At 47.1% G+C, this 24,188-nt stretch overlaps 2 long non-coding RNA genes across 3 annotated transcripts; both read left to right on the top strand.

The window, feature by feature from the left end:
• The first annotated feature begins 2,921 nt into the window (after positions 1 to 2,921).
• On the top strand, positions 2,922 to 5,522 carry LOC141755889 (uncharacterized). Its single transcript, XR_012591361.1, has 2 exons — positions 2,922 to 3,085; positions 5,340 to 5,522. It is a non-coding gene; the product is annotated as an uncharacterized LOC141755889 (long non-coding RNA).
• A 6,737-nt stretch (positions 5,523 to 12,259) lies between these two features.
• Positions 12,260 to 21,304, top strand: LOC141755832 (uncharacterized). 2 transcript variants are annotated; one of them, XR_012591354.1, is made up of 3 exons: positions 12,260 to 12,295; positions 12,434 to 12,585; positions 18,099 to 21,304. It is a non-coding gene; the product is annotated as an uncharacterized LOC141755832 (long non-coding RNA). The 2 variants fall into 2 exon arrangements; XR_012591353.1 differs by having other exon boundaries at positions 12,262 to 12,334.
• The last annotated feature ends 2,884 nt before the right edge of the window (positions 21,305 to 24,188 follow it).

Here is a 24,188-nt window from a genome sequence, read left to right as displayed (position 1 = left end):
CCGGAGTGAAGACAGATCACAGATTAAACGTTTTGTATTTTAGTTGTCTTCTGATTCACCGTCTAGTTAAAATCTGTGTTAACTGAAGCTCTGAACAGCAGCAGAAGGACCTGCAGTATCTCTCCTCCACACACCGAGAGTGAAGCACCCTGTCACTGAGAGGGGTTTATAATACCTGATAAACTGACTTAAAATAACTTTCATTTATTAGAATGTTTTTTCTTTTTATGATCTGTTATTTCCCCCGTTAACTTTTATTATGGATACTATTAAAGTCAGAGAGAGAAGGAGAGTCTGTCTGTCAGCAACAAACATCTTTTACATCATTTATCCTCATTTCCATTCAGTCACATGAGGCTGGTAATTCCTGAACGTCGGGTTTGATATGAGTTACATCATTTACATTTTCCTGTTACATTTCTTTAGCCTAATAAATAATGTCCAGTGTTCAAAAGACACCATAGTCATATTCTGGGTTATGAAATAATTAACTCACTATCAGAATATCAATAACTACAGACGCTAATAATGAATAAATAATATAAAGATATTGTTCCAGTAGAGATGGTTCCTGGTCCTCTAAGCAGGACTCAGTCCACAGTAGAAATACAGACTGCAGCTTGCACTTGTCTTTATTAGTATCATTAGATCAGTTCAGACATAAACAGCTGTTAAAGCCCACTGACAGCTGATCACAGCTGATCCAGCTGTGATCAGCTGCTGCTGTCATCAGAAACGGGCGTCGCTTCACGTGACGTATTTCCTCGTTTCCTCTCTCCTCGCCTGGGGTACGTTCCAAAGCTCTTAATTTTCGTTTCCTCGCTCCTCGATCCTCGCTTGAACCGGAAGTTGTTCTGGTGCGCCATTTTGAAGACCGTTCCAAAGCCCTTATTTGTGCATCGAGGATCGAGGATCGAGGATCGAGGAGGCTTGCCGGAGGAGCTATGAGCAAGAATACACCAGTGTATCCTGCACGGAAGTCTTTTGCCGACCGACACGCCCCCTTATTGGATATCAGTTACTGATTGGACGCTGCTGCCGATCAGACTGATCTGATAACTTTACCTCTCAACATCACTGGAGTTTTATACCGGAGTGAAAACAGATCACATATTAAACGTTTTATAGTTTAGTTGTCTTCTGATTCACCATCTAGTTATAATCTGTGTTAATTGAAGCTCTGAACAGCAGCAGAAGGACCTGCAGTATCTCTCCTTCACACACCGTCAGTGAAGCAGCCTGACACTGAGAGGGGTTTATAAAACCTGACAAACTGACTTAAAATAACTCTCTGCATTTTTTAGAATGATTTTTCTTTTCATGATCTGTTATTTCCCCCGTTAACTTTTATTAATGAAACTATTAAAGTAAGAGAGAGAAGTAGAGTCTATCTGTCAGCAACAAACACCTTTTACATCATTTATCCTCATTTCCATTCAGTCACATGAGGCTGATGATTCCTGAACGTCGGTTTGAGTTACATCATTTACATTTTCCCTTTAGCCTAATAAATAATGTCCAGTGTTCAAAAAACACCATAGTCATATTCGGAGTTATGAAATAATTAACTCACAATCAGAATATCAATAACTACAGACGCTAATAATGAATCAATAATATAAAGTTATTGATCCAGTATAGATGGTTCCTGAGCCTCTAAGCAGGACTCAGTAGAGATACAGACTGCAGCTTGCACTTGTCTTTATTAGTATTAGTACAGTTCAGACACAAACAGCTGTTAAAGTTGACTGACAGCTGATCCAGATGTGATCAGCTGCTGCTGTCATCAGAAACGGACGTCGCTTCACGTGACGCTTCAGAGGAAACGACCGTCCCATGTCGCTTAAATCGTATTTCCTCGTTTCCTCTCTCCTCGCATGGTTTCCTTGCGTCTCTCCATGCTTCCCTGGTGGGAGGGACTAAGACGCAAGGATGAGACGCAAGTGAGGGAAACAGGGATGCAATTAAGAGCTTTGGCATGCAGCCATGGTTTTCCTCCATGCTTCCCTGGTGGGAGGGACTAAGACGCAAGGATGAGACACAAGCGAGGGAAACAGGGATGCAATTAAGAGCTTTGGGATGCAGCCTTAAAGTGTTTAATGACTCCATTTTGAGTGAACAGAGCAGAAGGAGGAAAGACTGAAGACTGAACCAGAGTGAGTGTTAATCCAACTTTTTATTACTTCACTCTTAAACTCTCTGAGTCAGTTTTGTCCCTGTGGACTGTAGAGGAGAGAAATGTTAGAATGAACTCAACAGTTTGATTCTTCTGTGAACACAGTCATGACTGGCTGAATAATCCTCATTAAACCTGCTCTAAGCCAAGAAAACAAGCAGAGATTTAAAGAGAACTGACCAGGTGAATGCTGGGTGGTACCAGATGCCCGGACCGCCTCAGCTGGCTCCTTTCAAACCAAAGGAGCAGCGGCTCTACTCCTCACTCACTGAACTCACTGAATTTTCCCATTGATGGACGTGAACCTGACAGCAGCAGGTAGCAGCAAAGAGAGGTCAACTTTCTCAACTGTATTATAATTACTTATTCCCTGAGTTTTAAAAATGTTTTTCTAATCAAGAAGGCCTCATGCTAACTTTGTGGAGACAGAACAGGGATCAGATCACACTGACAGACTGGACATTAGGGAAGCCTCAATGTAACTGCATTTTTACTCTCTCCATCTGCAAGATTAAAGGAAAACAAAGATTAAAAGTCTGCAGGTTTGAGAGAGAGTGATGAGAATTATTGTTTCATGTCAAACGGTGAGATAAGATTAGCTGAACCACTGATGTGAGGAGCAAATGTTAATCAAAGAAGTGTATATATCAAACTGTTTAGTCTCCAAATGCATGAAGTAAATATAAACTGTCCTCTTTCATAATAACATATTTTGTCATTTTTTTGTCATGACAGACTTTCTGAATGTCGTCTCTCAGATACTCACTTTAAAGTTGCGGCCTCAGCTCTGTAGTCCAACCCCTCCCATCTGAGAGAGCTGGACCTGAGTTACAACAACCTGCAGTATTCAGGAGTGAAACTGCTGTCTGCTGGACTGGAGAGTCCAAACTGTAGACTGGAGACTCTGAGGTCAGTTCACTGACTGTAGTTTATGTAGTTTGTACACACACTCTCTACGCACACGGGAGAGGCTTCAGTTGGATGCAATCTCCTCACCTCACCGCTAGATACCGCCAGATTCTACACACTGGACCTTTAACCACAGACCTTATTTCAGGCTTCTAACTAAAAACCCATTCAAAAAATCCATTGACTTCCAGAGGAAGTGCTAAAATGCTAACTCATTTCTGGGTTTTAGGATTCATTCCTGTAGCACATTATTTGAACATGTCTAAAGGTGTAGCACTCTTCAACAAACACGTATTTCACCAACTTAAAGGCACATAAGTGATGATTATGAACGACACCATCTAATCAGAGGTTTCTATGGTTCTAAGTTATTCCCACGTTCTTTTTGACAGCAGATCTAACTGTGCTCTGTTTTCATGTCAGCATTGTCTAATTATTTGAAGCCGCAGACATTTAGATTGCATCAAAAACCAAATAAATATTCTGCATCAGAAACATATTTGCAGGTTCATATTTTTTTCAAGTCTATCTCAATACAAGACTTACATGTTCATATGTACATTCAAAGAGCTATTGATGTCTGTCATCATTCCTTCTGTCTGTGAAGCAATCCCCGTATAACCTGAGTGTTACGAGGTGAGGACTAAATCCACAGTCTTGTAGATATAATATGGATATATTGCCCAGCCTTAGTATGTATCCAGTCAGTATGTTGTGTTTGACAGTTTCCTTGTTGAGCTGCAGGAGGATTAGTAACACAAAGAGGGAATTTGGTACTAAACAGTTAGTAACCATGATGTGGTCTGCCCAAAGAGGTTACGAGGTGAGGACTAAATCCACAGTCTTGTAGATATAATATGGATATATTGCCCAGCCTTAGTATGTATCCAGTCAGTATGTTGTGTTTGACAGTTTCCTTGTTGAGCTGCAGGAGGATTAGTAACACAAAGAGGGAATTTGGTACTAAACAGTTAGTAACCATGATGTGGTCTGCCCAAAGAGCTATTAAAGGAAGGTAACGGGATGAGGGTGTGGAGTTTTAGTGTCTTTATTAACTCGTTCCAGTCACTAGGAGCAGCACACTGAAATGAGTGATGACCAGAGGAGGTGCAGACTTTAGGAACACACTGATGAATTAGCTAGAAGATAAATTGTGGCTACTGTTGGAGATATTGAGTAGTGAGCGGAGATATGGATGTTGGTTTTGCCAGTGATAGTTTTGTAAATGAACTGCGTGCTGCATCAGTGACTGACAGCTGATGGAGGGAGTCTCTGTAAACACTGATTCATGACTTCTGAGGTCTGTACTACGAAGCGAGTTCAACATACCCAGGGAATCTTCTCGTTATCTGGCTTCACTAACCCTAACAAACGAGATCTCGCTAAGCGGTCCTACGATGCTGGTTGTCAACTCGGTAAATCAACCCAGGGTTTCTCAGTCTGGCTGTGAGCGCGTTCACATGAACGGGGCGGTGTTTGCAGCATCTGACCAATCGCAGACCTGGACAAAACTACTGCCAGCAGAGCGGCACATTTGACAAAGATTAAACTATATCAGACAAATACGAAGAAATTAAACACATAATCAGACTAAAAGTAACAGAGTTGAAGCTGCCAGATGCAGGAAGGACAGCTGGCAAAAGAAAAAACTCCCGATGTGTGAATGCGTAAATTAACAGACTTGTTAATTAAACGAAACACTCAAAAGTAAGATTTACTCGTCTAGATATAAATAGCTTTTAGAAGTATATTGGATGACTGAAATACACCTAATCAAGCCCAGTAAAAACTGTGTGGCATGTATGACTATTTGAACCTTCTTTCAGCTGCATCCCCCTCTCAGGCGGTGTGAAACGGACTCAAGACCAGGTAAAAAAATAAGAATGAAAATATAATTCAAAGCGGTAAACACCCACAGCATAGAGCCAGCTGTCCTTCCTGCATCTCTGTGTTGTTTTCAGTCTGATTATGACGGTAACTTCCTCATATTTGTGTAATATTACCATATAATCCCCGCACTGAGCTCTGATTGGTTAGTAGGAGGTGCTTTTATAGAGTTGATCTCTTATCTGGAACATAACCTGCTCCGGAGCAGGTTAGCTGTTCAGCATCAGTTACCATTGTGATCTACCCCGGTAAGAGGTGATCCACCTTCGTAGGACGGAAAACCCTGAAGGGTTAACCCTGAAGTTACCTCGCTAACGCCAAATCCTGCTTCGTAGTACAGACTTCTGTTCTATTCTTCTCTCATCAGCTGGTGGTGATCTCTGTCAGAGTGAGTGATCAGAAAAGTGGATGTGTTGAGAGGATCAGCCGTGTCCTGATGATCCACAGAGGTTCACCACCTGGACCTGCATTTTATTTTGTCTTTTTTTTTTTATTCATTCATATATTCTGAATCCAAAGTGCCTCTGCAGAATAGTTCAGTTTATGACAACATAACTGTAAATTAACACATTTAAATAGATCTCTCTGCTCTGCTTTGTGTTGCAGCTCCACCCTGTGGAACGATGGAGTTTTGCTGTTTATTTCCACATATTTCTAAATAACAGTGGAAGTTAATAAAGTTACCCTATTAAAACCGAGCCCTCCAGGAAGAGCGCCGGGCTTTGATGCCCATTTTCGTAGTGGCCAAACGGCGGTAGTACATCTTCCGTGTCCGTCACATGCCATTGTGCTCAAAAATACGTTTTCCCATAGACTTACATTGGGAGAGGTCTGTAACTCAGCGGAAATTTTTTTCTTGAGGTGAATCACACTCTAATAGTCCTTATTTAAATTATTAGGTCCTAAAAGTTGTAAAAATGCACTTATAGCTGAATCCAGAGTTATTTCCCTTCCTCTGTTTATGTGAATGAGACCCAGACCGAGGCTGGAGCGAGGGCTGGGAGGAGGAGTTAGAGGAGCGAGGGCCGGGAGGAGGAGTGAAAGGAGCGAGGGCCGGAAGGAGGAGTTAAAGGAGCGAGGGCCGGGAGGAGGCGTTAAAGGAGAAAGGGATGGGAGGAGGAGGAGTTAAAGGAGCGAGGGCTGGGAGGAGGAGTTAAAGGAGCGAGGGCCGGGAGGAGGAGGAGTTAAAGGAGAGAGGGCCGGGAGGAGGAGTTAAAGGAGCGAGGGCTGGGAGGAGGAGTTAAAGGAGCCAGTGCCGGGAGGAGGAGTTAAAGGAGCGAGGGCCGGGAGGAGGAGGAGGAGTTAAAGGAGCGATGGCCGGGAGGAGGAGGAGTTAAAGGAGAGAGGGCCGGGAGGAGGAGTTAAAGGAGCGAGGGCTGGGAGGAGGAGGAGGAGTTAAAGAAGAAAGGGATGGGAGGAGGAGTAGGAGTTAAAGGAGCGAGGGCCGGGAGGAGGAGGAGTTAAAGGAGCCAGGGCCGGGAGGAGGAGTGAAAGGAGCGAGGGCTGGAAGGAGGAGGAGGAGGAGTTAAAGGAGCGAGGGCCGGGAGGAGGAGTTAAAGGAGCGAGGGCCGGGTGGAGGAGTTAAAGGAGCCAGTGCCGGGAGGAGGAGTTAAAAGAGCGAAGGCTGGGAGGAGGAGTTGAAGGAGCGAGGGCTGGGAGGAGGAGTTAAAGGAGCGAGGGCCGGGAGGAGGAGGAGGAGTTAAAGGAACGAGGGCTGGGAGGAGGAGTTAAAGGAGCGAGTGCCGGGAGGAAGAGTTAACGGAGCAAGGGCTAGGAGGAGGAGTTAAAGGAGCGAGTGCCGGGAGGAGGAGTTAAAGGAGTGAGGGCTGGGAGGAGGAGTTAAAGTAGCGAGGGCCGGGAGGAGGAGGAGGAGTTAAAGGAGCAAGGGCCAGGTGGAGGAGTTAAAGGAGCCAGTGCCGGGAGGAGGAGTTAAAGGAGCGAGGGCTGGGAGGAGGAGTTAAAGGAGCGAGGGCCGGGAGGAGGAGGAGGAGTGAAAGGAGCGAGGGCTGGGAGGAGGAGTTAAAGGAGCGAGGGTCGGGAGGAGGAGGAGTGAAAGGAGCGAGGGCCGGGAGGAGGAGTTAAAGGAGCGAGGGTCGGGAAGAGGAGGAGTGAAAGGAGCGAGGGCCGGGAGGAGGAGTTAAAGGAGCGAGGGCCGGGAGGAGGAGTGAAAGGAGCGAGGGCCGGGAGGAGGAGGAGTTAAAGGAGCGAGGGCCGGGAGAAGGAGTTAAAGGAGCGAGGGCCGGGAGGAGGAGAAGTTAAAGGAGCGAGGGCCGGGAGGAGGAGGAGTTAAAGGAGCGAGGGCCGGGAGGAGGAGGAGTTAAAGGAGCGAGGGCTGGGAGGAGGAGGAGGAGTTAATAGAGCGAGGGCCGGGAGGAGGAGGAGTTAAAAGAGCGAGGGCTGGGAGGAGGAGTTAAAGGAGCGAGGGCCGGGAGGAGGAGGAGGAGTTAAAGGAGCGAGGGCCGGGAGGAGGAGTTAAAGGAGCGAGGACTGGGAGGAGGAGTTAAAGGAGCGAGGGCCGGGAGGAGGAGGAGGAGTTAAAGGAGCGAGTGCCGGGAGAAGGAGTTAAAGGAGCGAGGACTGGGAGGAGGAGTTAAAGGAGCGAGGGCTAGGGGGAGGAGGAGGAGTTAATAGAGCGAGGGCCGGGAGGAGGAGGAGTTAAAGGAGCGAGGGCTGGGAGGAGGAGTTAAAGGAGCGAGGGCCGGGAGGAGGAGGAGGAGTTAAAGGAGCGAGGGCCGGGAGGAGGAAGAGTTAAAGGAGCGAGGGCCAGGAGGAGGAGTTAAAGAAGCGAGTGCCGGGAGAAGGAGTTAAAGGAGCGAGTGCCGGGAGGAGGAGTTAAAGGAGCGAGGGCCGGGAGGAGGAGTTAAAGTAGCGAGGGCCGGGAGGAGGAGGAGGAGTTAAAGGAGCAAGGGCCGGGTGGAGGAGTTAAAGGAGCGAGGGCTGGGAGGAGGAGGAGTTAAAGGAGCGAGGGCCGGGAGGAGGAGGAGGAGTTAAAGGAGCGAGGGCTGGGAGGAGGAGTTAAAGGAGCGAGGGTCGGGAGGAGGAGGAGTGAAAGGAGCGAGGGCCGGGAGGAGGAGTTAAAGGAGCGAGGGTCGGGAGGAGGAGGAGGAGTTAAAGGAACGAGGGCTGGGAGGAGGAGTTAAAGGAGCGAGGGTCGGGAGGAGGAGGAGTGAAAGGAGCAAGGGCCGGGAGGAGGAGTTAAAGGAGCGAGGGTCGGGAAGAGTAGGAGTGAAAGGAGCGAGGGCCGGGAGGAGGAGTGAAAGGAGCGAGGGCCGGGAGGAGGAGGAGGAGTTAAAGGAGCCAGTGCCGGGAGGAGGAGTTAAAGGAGCGAGGGCTGGGAGGAGGAGTTAAAGGAGCGAGGGCCGGGAGGAGGAGGAGTTAAAGGAGCGAGGGCCGGGAGGAGGAGTTAAAGGAGCGAGTGCCGGGAGGAGGAGGAGGAGTTAAAGGAGCGAGGGCCGGGAGGAGGAAGAGTTAAAGGAGCGAGGGCCAGGAGGAGGAGTTAAAGAAGCGAGTGCCGGGAGAAGGAGTTAAAGGAGCGAGGACTGGGAGGAGGAGTTAAAGGAGCGAGGGCCGGGAGGAGGAGGAGGAGTTAAAGGAGCGAGTGCCGGGAGGAGGAGTTAAAGGAGCGAGTGCCGGGAGGAGGAGTTAAAGGAGCGAGGGCCGGGAGGAGGAGTTAAAGTAGCGAGGGCCGGGAGGAGGAGGAGGAGTTAAAGGAGCAAGGGCCGGGTGGAGGAGTTAAAGGAGCGAGGGCTGGGAGGAGGAGGAGTTAAAGGAGCGAGGGCCGGGAGGAGGAGGAGGAGTTAAAGGAGCGAGGGCTGGGAGGAGGAGTTAAAGGAGCGAGGGTCGGGAGGAGGAGGAGTGAAAGGAGCGAGGGCCGGGAGGAGGAGTTAAAGGAGCGAGGGTCGGGAGGAGGAGGAGGAGTTAAAGGAACGAGGGCTGGGAGGAGGAGTTAAAGGAGCGAGGGTCGGGAGGAGGAGGAGTGAAAGGAGCAAGGGCCGGGAGGAGGAGTTAAAGGAGCGAGGGTCGGGAAGAGTAGGAGTGAAAGGAGCGAGGGCCGGGAGGAGGAGTGAAAGGAGCGAGGGCCGGGAGGAGGAGGAGGAGTTAAAGGAGCCAGTGCCGGGAGGAGGAGTTAAAGGAGCGAGGGCTGGGAGGAGGAGTTAAAGGAGCGAGGGCCGGGAGGAGGAGGAGTTAAAGGAGCGAGGGCCGGGAGGAGGAGTTAAAGGAGCGAGTGCCGGGAGGAGGAGTTAAAGGAGCGAGGGCTGGGAGGAGGAGTTAAAGGAGCGAGGGCCGGGAGGAGGAGGAGGAGTTAAAGGAGCGATGGCCGGGAGGAGGAGTTATAGGAGCGAGGGCCGGGAGGAGGAGTTAATGGAGCAAGGGCTAGGAGGAGGAGTTAAAGGAGCGAGGGCTGGGAGGAGAAGTTAAAGGAGCGTGGGCCAGGAGGAGGAGGAGTTAAAGGAGCGAGGGCCGGGAGGAGGAGGAGTGAAAGGAGCGAGGGCCGGGATGAGGAGTTAAAGGAGCGAGGGCCGGGAGGAGGAGGAGGAGTTAAAGGAGCGAGGGCTGGGAGGAGGAGTTAAAGGAGCGAGGGTTGGGAGGAGGAGGAGTGAAAGGAGCGAGGGCCGGGAGGAGGAGTTAAAGGAGCGAGGGTCGGGAAGAGGAGGAGTGAAAGGAGCGAGGGCCGGGAGGAGGAGTTAAAGGAGCAAGGGCCGGGTGGAGGAGTTAAAGGAGCCAGTGCCGGGAGGAGGAGTTAAAGGAGCGAGGGCCGGGAGGAGGAGGAGGAGTTAAAGGAGCGATGGCCGGGAGGAGGAGTTAAAGGAGCGAGGGCCGGGAGGAGGAGTTAATGGAGCAAGGGCTAGGAGGAGGAGTTAAAGGAGCGAGGGCTGGGAGGAGAAGTTAATGGAGCGAGGGCCGGGAGGAGGAGGAGTTAAAGGAGCGAGGGCTGGGAGGAGGAGTTAAAGGAGCGAGTGCCGGGAGGAGGAGTTAAAGGAGCGAGGGCCGGGAAGAGGAGTTAAAGTAGCGAGGGCCGGGAGGAGGAGGAGTTAAAGGAGCGAGGGCCGGGAGGAGGAGGAGGGAGGGCCGGGAGGAGGAGGAGGTGTTTCCTTCAACTCCTGTTGAAGGAAACACTACTGCTCCTGCTCTATGGGCCGATGGATGAGGAAGATCACCGGATGATCTGGGTTCTTTATCACTCGGCGGTCGAGCCATGTTGTCTTCATGCTCCACTGAGACACTCTCAGAGGAATGAACGGGAGCCTCCGACGCTGGATCCAGTTCTCTTTATACATCCATGATTAAAACCAATACCAGCCATTTCTCATATTATAGAAGATAAATATTTGCTTGTAACAATCAGAAAGAATCAGATCAAATCTGAACTCAGTCGAGGCTTCACTTCAGTTTCTCAACTGACTACAGACAGATTACGTCTGGATTTTGGTGTAATGTCAGCTGCTTCATATTTTATATAATGTTTGATGTAAAATAAACAATCAGAACTGATTAACATGCGTACTCTAGATTTTATATTCACTAGGAAAAACACACAGGAATATTCCAGTTTTACGTGTGACTCTTCCAGTTTTCACGTTACATGACGGAACACAGACACATAAAGTCGCCCTTGGAGCTTCTTCCCCTCAGAAATCCGTGTTGAAGCGGTCGTTCTCACCAACGTTCATGTTCTGTTTTTCCTGCTGGAGCTGCTTTCTGCCAGCAGATGTCACCATTCCCTCTTTTTTACCACAAAGGTGGTTTATCTGAATGGATGCAGTGAACACTGAACTGATGGTGTGAATGCTTTCTTCCTGACTGACTTGGTGTTGTAAAGGTTAAGTGTCATCATAATGTAGTTAAACTTGATTTAAAATGATGGAACTGGATTTGAAATTAAACTCAGCAAACAAGTTTCACAAACGCCCACTTGGACTCAAGTATGACCTGATTAGAGTTTGGCGGTCAAAGGTCAAAGGTCACTGTTGTAGGGACCTCACGAGACAAAGAGCGGCCTAGAGCAGAGCTTAGGAGTAAGCCTAAGCTACCGGCCTACATGGGTGATTTAAAGCCTGATAACAGAACAAAGACTAAACCGCCAGCTCGTGAAATCTCGCGTCTTCACGCGAGATCTCAGTTGAATCCAAACGGGAGCAGCCCCATTGGATGAGGCTAACAGGAAACGTGGGGTCTTTTCCGGGGAAACGCCCACTATCTCAAGAGATAAAAGCACGCTACCTGAGGAGCTCGCCCCTTTCCAACGCAAACAACGTTTGCTCCAGGAGGTACCCAACGCTGCAGCGTTCCCTTTAAGATCGAGCCACAGTACCTGACCTCGCCGGACGAGTAAAGACATTGTCGCGTTCATCAGACGTCCAGACCACCATACCTATAGAAGGAAGACCCGGATCCGCGTCCTTCACCAAGGAAGAGACGACCGCCCCGCCGTCTTCACATCAGCTGCTTCCAGCCCTGCCGTTCTTCCCCCGCTGACGAGCATCATAACGGCCCGTTATTGTCCGAGCCAGCACGACGCCGCCGGACCAATTAACGACGATCTACACCACTATCGCTCCGAAGAAGCGATTCAAGTAAGAGGCTTGTGTCTGGGCAGAGATTAGTGAAAGTGTATCACAATAGTTCAGAATTATTGTGCTTTATAGTAAACGTACGGACCGCCGAGTCCGCTTGTTTTGCTTGTGTACTTTGTTTGTTGCTTGTTGTTGCTTGCTTTGCTTTGCTTTGCTTTGCTTGGCTCGCTGTGTATTTTACTGTATTTTACTGTGTTATACTGTGTTATTGTTGACTACTGTGTGCGCCCCGCCGTGGGTTTTCCTTGAAAATCTCTTTGTGCTGCACCAGAGCGTCTCGGTTTCCCTCTCTTTCTCTTTCATCGACCATGCGGGACTTAAAACTCCCGTTCGTGCGCGGTCGTTGATTTCCGTGGCGCCTTCGTCACCAGAGCAACCCCCACTCCTACACATTTTCTTTCTCTTTCATCGACCACGTGGGACTTAAAACTCCCGTTCGTGCGCGGTCGTTGATTTCCGTAACTCCTCCCTCGTGACTGTTGGATTTATTATGTACAAGAATGCTTGCAATAACCTGACTGTTGGATTTGTTATGAATAGAGTGATTGTGAGGAAAAGGGAGGTGGCAGGTGCTGTTTTCTTTTGCAAGGTCAAGGAGAGGACGGAGCCAGAAGGAGATAACGAAGAAGAAGACATGCAGCAGAAACATCACGTGCCATAACTCATGAATATTAATATTGTGTAAACTATGAATAGGCTGGATCAGGGATAGCTCGGGGTTCAGACTTCACGAACTGACCCATGCACTGTATGTTGTCAGGGACATGTCGATTGGATCCAGATATCTGTATACTCTTTTATTTTTACTTATGCAACATTAATTGTTCGGAATAAATTGTATTATTATGCTTTAACCCGTCTGTTTGGAAAATCTCTGTCATACAAGATTAACCAACACGTAACTGGGCCTTGACCTCTTGGAGGTAGAAGGCCAGTTCCTTCAATTGGTGACCCCGACGTGATCTTCGGCATTGAGAAGCGTGTCCAAAGGACGGACAGACCGGCGAGAGAGAGAAAGGGATCCCTGAAATCTTAAAGGTAAGCAGAACCTGTTGTATCGAACTCTGCATATTGGCTTACTCTAAATTATCTCTCTTGTGCTGAATCTCCTTTGTAGTGATAAATGTTGCAAAAGTAAAGACTTTCTGTTTAAAACTAAAAGGAGGAAAGCTGCCCTTTTGGTGAAAACTGAAAGGAGGAAAGCTGGTCTTTTAGTAAGTGTTTAAAACTAGAAGGAGGAAAGCTGCCCTTTCGGTGAAAACTGAAAGGAGGAAAGCTGGCCTTTTAGTAAGTGTTTAAAACTAGAAGGAGGAAAGCTGCCCTTTTGGTGAAAACTGAAAGGAGGAAAGCTGCCCTTTTAGTAAGTGTTTAAAACTAAAAGGAGGAAAGTTGCCCTTTTAGTAACGTCTGGGACGTTAGAAAAGCGTTTGGAACGCTGCGCTTGGAGCGCTAGAGTAGTGCGCTTGGAGCGCTAGTGTGTAGTAACGTCTGGGACGTTAGAGTTTAGTAAAAATAGCGCTTGGAGCGCCTGTATGAGTGTACATTAATAACTAGTATTCAGAGGAAAATTAAAACTTACTGTTGATACTGGGCCAACATCGTTGGAACATCAAAGTGTCCAGTAGAAGCTTATGTTGGTAGGATCACAGCGAGGGGCATAGCGACCCATTTACTCTGAATCTAGTTACTGTCATAAACTGAATAAACCTGTGTGAAATAGTACTGGACAGAATGGATGGAGAATTTGACAAAGACTGTGAGGAACGGGGTGGCTGTGGGCCTCCCCGTTTATCATTTGGACAGCAATGGGTTAAAGTCAGGACCAATGTAATCTGTACATTTGATCCTAAGACTAGAAATAAAGAGACTCAAGACCTAGATGAGTGGTATAACATGACAGTGAAGGAAGGGCATTTTCCTGCCACGGGAAGTGAAGCCAAATTCATGCCAGTGATGAGAGCATTAATACAGGTGGTTCATAGAAAGCTGCTGCAAGCAGGACAAGACAAAGAAAAGGGACATATGTTTGTAAGGAGGAAATTGAGGAAGAAAGAAGACGAGTTGGCAAGTAAATTGGTAAAATATAATGTGATACAGATGGCTGCCCTATCAGCCTTAGGCAGCCAGACGAAAGCCACCCACGCAAAAACCGCTGAAGCAAAACCACTAGTGAAACCCTCACCCAGTCCTAGCGCACCCCCACCACCAAACCCACATACTAGCCCGCCGCCACATGACATGTCCCTCCATCAGCAGTACCCACCTGGCCCACATCCCAACCCCCCTCCTTATCCTCCTCCTACCCCTAGTCCGGTACCAACCCCACAGGACAGTGATTATACAAACGAAGTTATGGCACCATTGTTTCAAGTGTTAGGTGGTACTTTGGAACTAGAAGAGGAAATAGAAAAAGAACGAGGAGCAGGTTCAGCCTCAGAGACGGGTAGTATGTCTGATGTAGCCAGAGAAATAGACAGGCTAAGGGAAGAACTGAGAGATCAGGCTGAACAGTACAGGTTACGACAAGCCATGTTACCACCAGATTTGCGTAATGGAGGCGTAAGAAGGAGAGCTCAATCTACCCCTAAACCCCACACAGAGAGATCCCGTGCAGAGTATCAGGATGTTCACACTAGTGGAGAGGTAGATGAGGACGCTGATGACGAGGCTAGTAGAGCAGTAGAGGAGGGTGATGATGATGAAGATGAAAACATTCCTATCACTATTGAGGGAACCATGAGAACGCACTCCAAAGGAGGGATACATAGGAGACGGGAGGGTGGGGACGAAGAGGCGAGACCATATACACCCCCCAAAACTAGGTCACATAAAGTTTATGGAAAGTACGAAGACAAAGGTGACAAACAGAGGAGTCAGTGTGTTGGCATGTTTCCCATTGTGGCCAAAAGCAACGGTAGAGACGAGTATCAGCCGTTCACTTTAGGTGACATTCAAGCACTGAGTGAGCTCCTCCCAGGAATTCAAGAGGGAGGGGGAGTGTGGCTCACGAGCCTGTATAACAAGACCCGAGGGAAGACTTTAGCTATGGGTGATCTCAGGGCTATTTTGGGTTTCTCGGTTTCGGACTGGGCACTGAAAGAATTAGAAGCAGCGGCCGGAACAGTCCAGGTGTCAGATAGAAGCCCCCTTAACCCCTACGCTACCTCCTTCGGTAATGCTATTAGACAAAAGTATCCCATACCAGCGGGTAAGCTCCACAGCTTGGTGTTTAAGATTAAGAACGGGGAGAGCGGACGCACGTTCATAGAAAGAGCAAAGACAGAGTGGGCGGGGGCTACGGGGGTGAACCCAGATAAAGAATCACAGCAGCCTCTGTTCAGAATAGCTCTGTTAAAACATGCTCCGGAAGGAGTTAAGAGAAAGATGCAAGAGAATCCAGATATGGCAGGGGCAAAATCATCAAGATGGGAAACACATTTCTGCCATCATCAGGATGCAGAAACCAAGGAGGAGGAAGAGGAAAATGAGTCATTAAAAGAGATGGTAGCTCAGTTGACTAAATTACAGTTGGCAGATGCACGGACTCGTGCAACAGATAAGAAAAAGGGAGGGAAAGAGAAAGATACCCAGATGGCTCAAATTGTAACACCAGCTCCAGCCCCGCCACAGAATCCTTATCCACTGCAGGGCCCGCCACAGGCTATGTATCAACCCCAGTATCATGTTCCTTACCAAGCTGCCCCATATCAGCAGCCCCCTTATCATGGAGGACAGAATAGAGGCAGAGGGAGAGGAGGAGGAGGCAGGGGGAGGGGGTATGCCCAACCAAGAGGAGGCAGTTGTTACATCTGCGGAAGCCCGGATCACTGGGCACGTGACTGTCTTCAGAAACAACAACAGCAGATGAGAGGGCCTCCACAGCAGTCATATCAGCCAACAATACAGACTCTACCAAACCAACAGCTAGCTCCAATGCAGGCATACAGCGGGTACTCTGCGCAGGGACCTCCACCTGGTCCATATACACCAGGAATGTTCCCATAGGGGTGCCCGACGGAGATGGAGGGGCAGGGGCTGGCAGAGCCCTGTCTCCAGTTGACAGTGAACGGAAAACGAAGATGGTTCATGGTGGATACGGGAGCACGTTACTCCACCTTAGCTGAACCTCTGTGTTCCCTTTCCTCTCACTATGTTTCCGTTTTGGGATTTTCCGGCACTGAACAAAGACTGCCTTTTACTGTTCCCCTTCCTGTCCGGCTTGGGAGACAGGTGATGGAGCACCCCTTTTTGTATGCACCTGATTGTCCACGTGATCTCCTGGGAAGAGATGTTTTGGCAGCACTGGGGGCTTCTGTACATTGTTCACCAGAAGCTGTGATAGTGAGTTTCCCCGGAGGAGAAGAAATGGTGTGCTCCTCGCCCTCCAGTGCTGATCGCATGTGCATGTTGAGTCCTGATACCTCACCTGATGCCCCACCACCCTGTGCAGACATATATTGGACCCTGCTAGCCGACAGAAACCCTCTGATTGACTTTTACAACATGTGGCAACCATGGATTAGGGCTCTACACCCTTACCTCCCTGTTCCCGATCCTCTCCACTGCACTCTGAATTATGACAGAAATAATGATCTTACGTATCAAGATGAGTTCCAACAAAATCTGTTAGATACAACCTGGGGGATAGGAGTAGGAGGTGTTTATCCACCTCAAGCAGGAAATGGCAGAGGCCGCAGCACTCGCTCTCCCAGATTACTCTCAACCATTCCATCTGGATGTCTCAGAGCAGCTTAGTACAGCCCATGGTGTCTTATATCAGAAACACAGAGGAGCTAGGAACGTATTGTACTATTGTAGCATTTTGCTAGACACACAAGAACAGAGAGCCAGCCCCTGTGTCAGATATGCAGCTACTCTGGCAAAAATTGTAGACAAAGTAGGTCATATAGTCATGCACCATCCTCTACAGATTCTGACCTCTCACAGCACTGTAACATATGTCACATCCTCCTGTTTCACTCTCACCCCCCTCAGACAGACTAAGATCTTACAAGTACTCTCGAAACCACACATCTCCTTTGTACATGAGGGCTGTAATATGGCTGACAATATGACTGATGGCGAGAAGCACTTCTGTGCAGAAAAATCGCTGCCCTTTGTAAAACTAAGGCTGGACTTAGAAAACTCCCCTTTAACGGAAACTGACCTTAGCTTATTTACAGATGGTTGCTGTTTCCGTCATCCCACCGAAGGGTTAAAAGCAGGTTATGCTGTGGTGTCTATGAATACAGCAAAAGAGGAACCATGTACTCTCGATCACGGTCCTCTTGATGGGAAACAATCTGCTCAGGCAGCAGAATTTACGGCTGTAGTTTGTGCTCTGCGGTTAGCGGAAGGGAAGGCAGTGAATATTTTCACAGACTCTGCGTATGTGTGCAATGCAATTCACAGAGATATGTCTGACTGGGTGCAAGCGGGTTTTAAGACTAGTCAGAATAAACCTATGGCTCATGAGGAGTTGATGAAAGAGTTGTTGGAAGCAATCCAGTTACCACAGAGGGTAGCTGTGATCAAAGTGAAAGGACACAGTCAGGGCTCTGACTTAGAGAGTATAGGAAACGAAGCAGCTGATGCAGCCGCTAAAAAGGCGGCAGGGTATTTACCTACTATGATGGTCATGACCACAGCAGATCTCGGTTCTGAGATAACTGATTTCTCCATTATACAAGCTCAGAAATCTGCCACAGCAGCAGAACGAACCATCTGGGAAGATAAGGGAGCTATAGAACAGTTTGATGGTATATGGTATAACGGAGATCAAATAGTTATGCCCCCCTGTTGGATGTCCTCAATATTGACTCAGACTCATGGACTTGACCATAAAAGCCACAAACAGATGTTACGAGATCTCCGCCACTGGTGGATTCCCCGGAAACATGCTACTATAACTGACTTCTTGACTAAGTGTGACGTATGTAGTACATGTAACATCAGACCTACCATCACTCCTAGGGCAGGAAAACATCCTTCTCCCACTGCCCCGGGACAGGAAATCTTTATGGATTTCACAGATATGGGAGTAAGGGCTGGGGGGAAAAGATTCCTCCTAGTAATTGTGGACGCATTTTCACGTTGGGTTGAGACCTACCCTACGGGAAAAGAGGACGCAAAATCAGTCATTAAATGTCTGGTGAATGAGTACATTCCGAAACATGGGTTTCCTAAATTGATCAGGTCAGATAATGGTTCACATTTCAAAAATAAAGACCTGCAATCTGTTGAAAAGGCTCTGGGACTACAACACAAATTTGGCACTGTGTACCACCCAGAATCGCAAGGAAAAGTTGAACGTGCTAATCAGACCATTAAGTTAAAACTGCTAAAAATCGTTCGCACGACTGGGCTCCCTTGGACTGAAGCCCTGCCCATTGCACTGATAGGCATCAGAGCCTCGGTCAATCGGTCAACAGGACTCACACCATTTGAGCTTACGTGTGGCCGACCTTTCCCAGGGCCGTCCCAAAACCCCTCTCCCCTTCCTGACCTCGGTTATAGACCATACTATTTGAAGGTTAATGCTCTTGTGTCAGCTCTCTCCTATACAGGTGACAAACCTGTCACCCCTGTCACAGAGGACGTTCCAGGACCTGACCCCGGACCCCCGGAACACCTTTGGTTGAAGGTGTTAAAGAGGAAGTGGTCGGAGCCACGTTGGACAGGCCCACACAAGGTTCTGGCCAGAACTGCAACAGCTGTGCAGCTTGCAGGAAAAGGACTCAACTGGTGGCACCTAACACAGTGCTCCAGCAGCAGGACAGGACCTGAAGCAGTAGAGGAGGCAGCCCCACAAGGAGCCCAGGCTACGTGAAAAGAGGGTCACGTATATATTTTTTATTTTTCATATACTGTATAAACTGTGACTGTGATGAGATACACATAAGGGAAAGAAGGTTACAAGGTCTTGCCTGTATTTACAGTTAAATCAGGCTAACATGGTTGTTTAGGTGGACTCATCTAGGTGGTTTTTGAAAAACATTATATATCACATTGTATTAAAAATTGTTGCTTAGAATAAATGCTAAAATAGACAAAAATAGATAAAAATAGATAAAAAGAGAAACCAGGGGTGGGGAGAATCCACCAGAGAGAAATTTCACTTCTTTTCCCAAACCAGTATAAAATAGGACCACCCAGATAAAAGTTTTTCAGTTGCGCGCAGGAAAACAAACTAGAAGCATCATGCAGTACCGCAAACTGCTAATAGTGTTTGTTGTAGTATCTGTGTTTATCTCTCTTGTCCTCTTTTTTCTGGACAATCCTCGATCAAAAAAGGGGAAGCCAGAGGGAACAGGGAAGAATGTAACGATTAAACTAGCACCAAACGACACCGAGGCACATCAAAATCGCACTGAAACAGTAAATACAAATGCACACCTTAGATCAAAAAGGTCCACGTGTCCTAAAGCCAGGGTTCAATTAAAGTATACGTTGGGAAGTAATACCAGTTATCAGGTAGACTTATGTGATATCATTGACTGTTCGGTGGGGGGGCAGGGTAAATGGCGGGGGTATGAGGTCTATCTATGTGGTTTCAGAGGACACCAGTGGTGTCCTTCATGGTCATATGTATGGTCATATACTGGTTCTCATTGGGATCCAGATGGTTCCGCGGCCACTAGTACTCAAGGCTCGGTTCCCCTGAAGGAACACATAACCGTTATGCGAGGCTCACTAAAAAGGATAAAGAGAGGACTAAGCCTGGGGCAAAACCCTCTTATAATCACCATAAGCAACCTGCATATTAACCCCCTACCAAATTCCCCTTGTGGGAATAATGAAACCGCTAACATGATTGTGGGGGTGGACCATCATAGCACAGACCCCATGGGTTCGGTTAAAATTAATTTTAAAACCAAGGCAATCTCAATAGCATCACCATCCCTGACAACACCACCTACTCCGTTACAGAAAATAGTTGAACTAGACTTTAACCTGTTGACCACGAATGATATAGTAAGAATAGCCACAGGATATGGGGATAAAAACATCTGGCTAGACTGGATGATATACACAGCCAGAAAACAGAACCAGGGTAATTGTATTGCCTGTTCTACAGCCCGTCCCTCCCTGTTCATGGTGCCAGGACCTGTACATCTGAATGATACCGATGGCTTAGATTGTTTAACTGCTATGTTCACACCTGGTACAAATCTCACTAACTGTACTGCTCTGCTTGAAGTGTATCCCCTGATTCCCAACACCACCATTCCTCCCCTGTTTGTACCCAAAAAAGGACATTACGTATGTTTTAACAGAACAGGGAAAATAAATATGTCACTTGGGAGTGGTTCATGGTGTGACAGTATGGTAGATGTAACCAATTGGACCAACTCCGCCAACTGGACTTTAGCTAGAGGAGACCTTTTCTGGTACTGTGGGAAGGGTACCCTGATAGTAAGCCTGCCGGCCAATTGGTCAGGTGTGTGTTCCCTAGTTAGACTAGCTGTCCCGATGACCATAATTGGCTCAGAAGTGCACACCCGAAAGAGGAGAAGTTTTGATCTCCAGATTAACAATCCTACATACATCGATGCCATTGGAGTACCTAGAGGAGTCCCTAATGAATATAAACTAGCTGACCAAATAGCTGCAGGTTTTGAAAACATACCTATAATAAGTGCTCTGTTCCCTATCACTCCTAACAAAAATGTTGACCGCATTAACTACATCCACTATAATGTTCTCCGTTTGACTAATCTAACCCGTGATGCAATTGCCGGACTAGCTGAACAAATGGCTCCTACGTCACTGATGGTGATCCAAAATAGAATGGCATTAGATATGCTGCTGGCAGAGAAAGGCGGTGTATGCTCAATGTTCCAAGACTCATGTTGTATTTTCATCCCTAACAATACAGCGCCGGACGGGACTGTAACTAAGGCGCTAGAGGGGCTCCGGACGCTGTCTAAATCGATGCACGATGACTCAGGTATCAACAGCCCCATTAACGACTGGTTAGACCGTACCTTTGGGAAATGGAAGTCCATGGTGGTATCTCTATTCTCCTCAATCCTTGCTGTGTGTGCATGCTTAGTATGATGTGGTTGTTGCTGTATTCCATGTATTCGCCACCTCATTGAGCGTGTGATTATTTCTGCTGTGCAACGAAAGCATCCGGATGCACCTCCTTCTTATCAGATGGCCATGTTCCAAGCTGAGAGACAGGGTCTCCTGGAAATGGTGGGGGATAGTGAAGATGTTGACCCTGAAGAGGTTGTGTGATGATGCTTATAATTAATACATCTGTTCGTAACATTATCTATGCTTATAATTAATACATCTGTTCGTAACATTATCTATGCTTATAATAAATATATCTGTAGGTGAACTTAGTTAAGTTCAAAAGAGGGTCTGTTGGATTTATTATGTACAAAAGTGCTTACAATGACCTGCAATAACCTGATTGTTGGATTTGTTGTGCATGAAGTGTTTGCGAGGACAGGGAGGATGCACATTCTGTTCTTTTTGCAAAGTCAAGGAGAGAAAGGAGTCAGAAGGAGAAACAAAGAAGAAGATATGCAGCAAAAACATCACGTGCCATAAGCTCATGACTATTGATATTGTGTAAACCATAAAAACGCTGGATCAGGGATAGCTCGGGGTTCAGACTTCACGAACTGACCCATGCACTGTATGTTGTCAGGGACACGTAGACTGGATCCAGATATCTGTATACTCTTTTATTTTACTTATGCAACATTGATTGTTCGGAATAAATTGTATTATTATGCTTTAACCCGTCTGTTTGGAAAATCTCTTTGTCACACAAGATTAACCAGCACGTAACTGGGCCTTGACCTCTCGGAGGTAGAAGGCCAGTTCCTTCACACCTCACAATAATTACTCACCTGCACCTGAAGGCTTCTCCACATGCATCAGCTGAAAGCTCTCCTGGTTCTCTGTCCTCAGGGGGACATCGTCACATTCAGCATAGCCATAGGGCTTGGATAATGGCCCACTTCTGCCTGCACTACTTCATGTAGTTCTCTGCTGACTTTCCTGCTCTGAATCTGGTTATTAAAGCCGGGTCTGAACCTGGGGACAGCACACACTGCCGCTAACTTCCCTGGACCCCCCCCCACACACACCTCTCCATGGGACTGAAGTGTTGACAGCCTTGCCTGCTCATTAATGCTGATGGACTTTTAATCAGAGAGCTAATTGCTTCTCTACACCCTGAAGTTGGTAAACATTTAGCTGAGAACCAGCAGAGGGAACAACAGTTGTTCTTTTATCAAACATAATTCATTAGGCTGAGAGAAGAGGGAACCTGGGAGCCCAAATTAAAACATTACAGCAGCAGTCGGATTGGTTGGTAACTCAGTTCACAGCTGGCAGTAGAACAGGTTTTATCAGGTCTTCTCAGTTATGACTTCAAATAAGTAAATTAATGCAATCACTATTTCCAAAGTCAAATCTGCACTCTGAGTGATTGAGTGAGAAGTAGAGTACGGTCTAAGACCTGCTCTATATATATAGCGTCTTGAGATAACTTCTGTTGTGATTTGACGCTATACAAAAATAAATTGAATTGAATTTAATTGAATTGAGAGTACCCTAAAATACTACAAAAATGTGTAAACTGACTTAAATTCACTGCTGCTGTGTGGGGGGCCTATACATCTACAGTAGGGTCTTCTTTAAACCATCTAAAACGCATGGTCTAAAGTGCATGATGCAAGTGCATTTAGGGCGTGTCTAACTCTAATATTGCTAGTTAGGCGGTGCATAATCTGTGTGCAGAGTAAGGCACAAGAGACAAAGAGGTTGTATTTAGTCTCTTAATCAATCTGAGGTGTGTTTTGGGCGTAACAGGAACTAAACTTATCAGAGTGTCCCTTTAAAAGCCAGGTGGTCCTGCACCGGGCGCGTCGCTATTTAAACGGATGATTTGGTAAATTGGATAAGCGAGCGGTTTTCTGCTGAGGAAACAGAGCTGGTCGTGCACAAAGTGAGAGTGCGTGAGCAGATGTATGTGGTGTTTGGCTGGTGGACCCTCTGCCTCCACCGTCTCCTGATCCTCTGTCCCATCAACATCTCCATCTGACTGCATACGAGCAAATGACTGATGACCTATTTAACTGGTGCAGGCGGCACAGGGGGGCAAAATTCATCATATGATAATAAGCACGAGGCTAAATATGATCAACATGTATTGATAAATAATGAAAACTGTATTAGAGGAAGTGTCCTTGAGCAAGATACTGAACCCTAAACAGCTCCTGAAGGCTGAACCATCGGAGTATTTAGATCAGATCCTGATGGGCAGGTAGGCTCCTTGCATGGCAGCCTCTGACATCGGTGTGTAAATATGTGTGTGTGAATGTGTGTGAATGTGTGTGTCAATGGGTTTGTCAATGGGTGAATGCTGACATGTAGTGTAAAGAGCTCTGAGTGGTCGGAAGACTAGAAAGGTGCTGTATGCATTTACCAAGTCCATTTAGCTTTGACCATTTACTCTAGTCTGTGACATCACAAGGTTGGTTGGCTTGGCTGAGTCCAACAGGTAGAACGGTAGAGACGGTGAAACGTACATGAAACCTGCCTTGGCAGTGGTCTGCGCTCTCCGAGCGCACTTCTAGTTATGAATGCCATGGGGTCACTCCAACATGGCGGCTAGCTAGCTAGATAACTAGGTAGAAATTCAGAAAATAAATTTCATGTGTCATATATCATATCTATGGTGTTAACAGCTTTTTGGTGTTATTTCTAACAGATGCGGGCACTACAAGAGCCAAAACATGAATGTTCCATGTCCTCTTTAACTGTGAGCTAAACCTGTTTCTATTTCTCTGAGAGATACAAAGAATGTGATTTTGCATCACAAGTGTGAGGTAACTGGAAACACATCCTGTTCATTAAAACCAGAGTTTTTGGAAAATGGATATATTTTCAATAAAATGTCAAATGGACATGGGGAGAAGCTGTAGAGTCTTCCAGTGAACTGTGGCTATAGTGAGCTCATAACAGTAGCTGTATTAGTGTCTGGATCAAATGTCCTTTATGGTTGAAACCAGGACTGTTGCTTGTTTAAAGAGTTTAAATGTACCTATTAAAGCCTGATTAGAGTTGGTGGTAGTTATCTTCTCTCTCTTTTTGACCGATACAGTAAACTGATCAATATAATATTATATGATGACGTAACTCCATGAATTCATGTTTCAGGCAACTGAATAAAATTAATTTACCGTCTACGATACCTGGTTCTGACAGACCCCACGGCTCCGACTCAACAGCAAACAGGCTTGATTTTCACCGGCTGCTTTATTGGTACCGCTGTACATTGTCAAGGTCTAATGGAGTCCATGTTCTGCCTTCAGTAATAGTCCAAACAATGTGTGCATTGTCAGGAAGTGGCTGCCTTGTTGTACTTTGTTCTATTCTGCTCTGACAGCGCTGCTTGTTTCCATGCCCACAGTGATGCCTGTTTTCAGTCCTCTAATTTGGCTCCAACACTCATTTTAAATTCAAATGTTCTCTTACTCTCAGAAACATGTTTCCAGTCTCTCTCTTTCTCTTTCTGTCTGTCTCTTCAAAGCCCAGACGCAGAAACACTTAATCAGCCGGCCTTTGCTGAGTAGCAGTCTGAGACAGCAGCACTGTGCTGGCCTAGAAGAACA

This window comes from Sebastes fasciatus, chromosome 18 (genome assembly GCF_043250625.1).
Source record: "Sebastes fasciatus isolate fSebFas1 chromosome 18, fSebFas1.pri, whole genome shotgun sequence".
In the NCBI taxonomy this organism is placed as follows: domain Eukaryota; kingdom Metazoa; phylum Chordata; class Actinopteri; order Perciformes; family Sebastidae; genus Sebastes; species Sebastes fasciatus.
This window is presented reverse-complemented; position numbering and strand designations above follow the sequence as displayed.